Source organism: Schistocerca gregaria, chromosome 7 (genome assembly GCF_023897955.1).
Source record: "Schistocerca gregaria isolate iqSchGreg1 chromosome 7, iqSchGreg1.2, whole genome shotgun sequence".
Lineage (NCBI taxonomy): Eukaryota > Metazoa > Arthropoda > Insecta > Orthoptera > Acrididae > Schistocerca > Schistocerca gregaria.
In genome coordinates this window covers 434,203,271-434,208,421 of record NC_064926.1, presented here as the reverse complement: position 1 = coordinate 434,208,421, position 5,151 = coordinate 434,203,271, and positions in this window count along the sequence as shown.

The following is a 5,151-nucleotide window of genomic DNA, read 5'->3' as shown; positions in this document are numbered from 1 at the left end:
CATGTATATTAACAACACAAATACAGAACCTTCTCCTCTCCACAACCAATCAAGATAGCCAACAAGCAGTGAAACGTAAGAGTTGAAGGAAGAGTAAGTTTTACATCAATTTTTCTTGTAAACAGACGATCCACGAATTTTGCAGGGATTTTATAATATACACTAGTGATGTAGTTTCTACAGAATAATTACCTCACTTACTTTAAATTATATTATAATGATTCATTACAATGTCACCTTGAATGGTGCAGACAAAGTTTACAATAGTTTATTTCGGTCATTCAGCTTCAATTAACGTAGAGTTTGAGTTTTTCATCGATTTTGGAATAAAAAACATGATAGTACATTGACATATGGATTCAGTATAAAATATAGCATAAACACAGTGTTAGGTAGTGTTTCTGACAGAGTAGTTTTTACACAGTACATTTTTAACAAATGTGCTTTCAGTATACATCTCAAAGAATCTTTGTTTGGTTTAGTTTGGAAATGCTTTTGAGTGACTTTTCTTGTATGACATTTAAGTAAGCAGTTGATCTCAACAGATTACTTAACACTCTAATAACAAAATCTTAAATTTCATGACTTAGCATTAACGTCTGTAATTTTAGCTGTGCTCAGGGCTATTTTGTCCAATATTTGTCCCCCCCCCCTCTCCCAATCCGGATGTAGTCGACAGAAAACCTGAGAAAACTGTGATGGGACTTCAGATATTACCACTTTAAGAGTGATAGATGGCATTGCTGGTTGAAAAAGTGAAGAAGCATACTTTACTGATGTGAAGATTGTTACATATAGTTCTTTGAAAGACAATTTTGCCATAATGTATGATTTACTAACATTCATATAAATTTCTAACAATGTATGCTTTGACAGCTTATGTTCTTGATATTAATTCTTCATTTATGACAACAGCTTCATATACTGTTAATGAAGCCCAGTACTTTTCAATTCTCCTTTTGTCATAAACGATGTAGTGTCAGTATGGTATGATTAAATAAGGTGATAAAAGCATTATGATGAACACAGTTTCTTTCTTTTAATAACAATAAGTGTCAAAATTCATAAGGTGCTTGGTTATGGGAATGGTTGGATGCCTCTGTAGGCGATGACCAGGTGCAATAGACACAAGTAAGTTTCAGGCGATGACGCTAGCTGTGGTGGGACCCATCTTAGAGGCGAGGTTCTTAACACCTACAAAGCATCACTTATTATCCAATATATGGTGACTCAGACTACTGACATATATGATGAACGACTATGCGTTTGTAATTAATGTCCACAACATGCACTATGTGTTTCTCCTGGGCAGTTTTCTATTGTTTTAAATATATAGTTTACACCAGTAATGACAGCAGCCCCCGTACTTACAGTGACCATCAGGCCTGGTGCATGGCCCACAGAATGGTCAGCCACAACACTGTGTCGGATTGCTGTAGTGCATCGAACATCTGACTTCTTAGTGTGTGTGAAAGTGTGCGAAAAGACGAACCTTTTCCCAGAAGTCCTATAAAGAAAGCTCCATCGTCTTGGACTACACCAGAAGTGGATGGCAGATTAGTGATTTCATCTCAGGTAAGTGCAAAATTCCACACAGAGCATGCATCAGTGTTCTAGTTCTTGTTGTCTATATCAACACACACTAACACAGTGCTAGCTTCCTGTGCCATAACTGTTCACAATGCATACTTACCACTGTCCCATATCTTTGTCACGTGTTCATTAACACAGTAACCATTCAGGAACTGAGTTCACTATATCACAGCCCCCAATATATATTATTTAAAGATCATGCTTTTGTATCCCCCCTTCCTGTAGTGCCTTTTATTAGTCAAAGTTAGGTAACATGACAGTAGAACAAATGTGTACATATCCATACTTTGTTACAGAAATAAGAATACAATCATCAAAATAGTTTACTTTTTTAAAACTCTGGACTGACTAAATAAAATTCTACATTCTGATGGAAGCACATTTACTTAGACCACGATAAAATTGCCTTGTCATACGATAAAATCAGTCTTTGAGCAGAATGTTCAACTGAAATCACATGTGGAACTCGGCAAAACAAATAGGAAGAATGAAAACACATTCAGAGCTGAGCATAACTCTTTCTTGGAACTTGTGAGGAGTTAGGACAACTGTACTCATGCAAAGCCAACAAACACGGCTAATGCTAATATTTATGTAGCTTTGAATACTAAAAACTCTACATTAACCTCCCACCATTTCCTTATAGTAATAGTATATATTAGGTATTTACAAATAATTGATGATAAAGGCAAGTCCTTCTAGGGCCTAGCTTTTGTCTTATTTGTTCTGTAAGTACTGGAAAAAAATACATAAAGACATAGCCTTACAGCTAAATACCTAGTGTTTCAAATACGTTATGAGACTGTCCATAGAATATAAAGTCTATGCACACAGATATAAATGTCTTCGTTTTCTACCCCAATCATAGATATGCTAATCTTCGATGGAATAGCGTCATTTCATTTCTAACGAACAATCATAAATAGTGAAACTTCTCAATATACCTACCCTACTGATCTCCACAAAAAAAGATTCTGTCTTTTATAGTGCATTCTCTACACTGTGTTCATACTAATACTGAAGTGTCTTTTAGGTTTACATTTCTAATGAACACCTTTTGTAAAATAAATCAGTAAATGTTTGAATAGCATAGTACAGTGTCAGGTAACAAATGTATTTGACACACACACACACACACACACACACACACACACACACACACACACACACAATACTATACTAACAATACTAACTAAGAATAGTTAAAATAAATTAGAAAACCAATTACATACATAAAACTGAGGACAAAATTAGATCTGGTGTTACATTCTTTAAAAATAATGGTCAACCTTTCTCTTTTATGAAAATGCAGATTATATTCAGTATGATAATGGTAAATAGTTAAAAGTAGCAACATGAATTTAAGGAGGCAGATGGCAAAACAAGAGGGGAATTAAAATTATCCCAACTTGCTTCGTCACAGACTGTGCTGATTGCAAAGTCACTTGCATCCACAATTGTTGATAATGGTGCATGAAATAGCAGATGGGCAAGATTGTCACATGGCTAAGGCAGCCCTTTAGCTGTTTGAAAGGTGTCTGCTTGACAGTAGTCCACTGCAGTTTCAATTTGCCATTGGTGTTTCTATCTTTTAGTGCCTCGGTTAGCAGGGCCTTTAAGGTAGCACTATGCTGTCTGTGATGCCTGTAAAAATTTACCATCCCCGGATAAGGGGAGGGGGGTTTATGGATGAGTTCCATTCAGTCGAATGTTGGGTGGTTTCCTGTGGTATTAACTTGTGACCCAGGAAGACAGCTTTGGTTTGTCGTAGTTGGGTATCATCTGGAGATTAGATGAGAATATCATCCAGGTAAGCATAGCAAAAGGACAGCTTGACTAGGATACTGTCTAGAAACCATTGCCACAACTGGGCTGTATTTTTTGAGGACATACGGCATAAAAGGACATTCAAACAGGCCAAACAGTGGAAAGATTGTTGTATTTTGAACATCATCTGCATCCATCCGTATTTGATGATAAGCTTGATTACAGTCCAGAACACTGCACACAGATACACCCACAAGGTAGTGAGTAAAGTTTTGTATATTGGGCATCAGGTAACAATCAATGACAGTACTTGCATTAAAGATTCTGTATCCACCACATAAGCATAAAGCATTTTCAGTGCTAGTTTGATGGATGAAGCTCATGGACTGCCTAATGTATAGTAGGTGAGAATTAACTTCACCTATATATAAAATTTTTTCCTTGTACTGTGTGTCAAAGTACTAATAGTACTGATCTCATGGTATTCCTTAGCCCATATAGATATTTTGTTTACATATGGTTCAAAAGCTTTCTACTAATGGCCCCAGCTGTCAGATCTAGAACACAATTAATGATCAATTTAATTAAAACACCTCATATAATATAAATAGCATTAGTCATTTATGTAGCTACTTTTTTTAAGATCGTCTTTGGAATATAGTCATTCAACTTTACTGGTTCTGTGAAAAGTTGGAAAGAATGCTTTCCCCTTCTCCGATATTTTTGCATTGGTTTTAAGTAACAGTCACAGTAGGCCCTCTGAAGTACGCTTATTCGGTGAGTGTGACTAAGACTTGTCTTACGTTTTCTTCCCAGGAACCTTCCTCTCTTTGAAGACGTAGAAGAGGATATATCCAGTCATTCTTCTCTTTCGTTTTGCATATTACTTCAGCAGGAAAAAATTGTATGGAGCACTGAAGCAAGTTGTTTACCTTCTGTTCAAATAACTTTGAAAATACTATTGAATATGTCTGTTGAGTATCTGCACGTGTTCATATAGACATATTCAACTCACAGAAATTTCTCACTGTAAGGGTTCTTCCTGAATGAAATCGCGATATTGGTATCTGTTTGATTTCATATTCACGTAGAAGTGCTTTTGATGCTCGGCACATGAAATTTGATGTTTTGTCTGATAGTAAGGCGGGCGGCAGGCCGCCCAATCATTGGTATATAATCATTTACTATTTTTTTAACGATCAGTCTGATGCTGTAGACTTTGTAGCATATAGTGAAACATACTCTGTGAAAATATCAAATAGTGCTGCTTATACAAACCACAACCACCAGGGTCAGGAGCTGTAGTTGTAGTGTGCGCCGTTGCAATAGGGGGTGGCAAAAAGCTTGTCAGGTGTACACTGAGGGAGTTATGCTATCCATCCTGGTGGCGGAGTTAGGTATCAGCGCATTATTATTCTGAATGAGCTGTCCGAAAACTACCTCGAGCCGATAATTAGAGAACCAACTCATGAAGGTAACGTCTTAGACCCTCTAGCAACAAAACAGACCTGAACTTACCGAACCAGTTATCACAGAGGAAGCTATCAGTGATCATAAGGCTGTGATAGCAACAAGAACCATGGAATGTTAAGAAAGGTAAGAAAACATTTTTTATTAGCAAGAGTGAAGGATAAAAATTGCAGAGCATGTGAACAGTCAGCATCAAATATTCGCTGCTGAGGACGAATATGTGGAGCACAAATGGGAAAAATTCAGATGCATCATTCAATATGCCATAAACAAGTCTGTTCTGAGTAAGGTCAGGAGGCATGGAAATGACCCTCCGTGGTG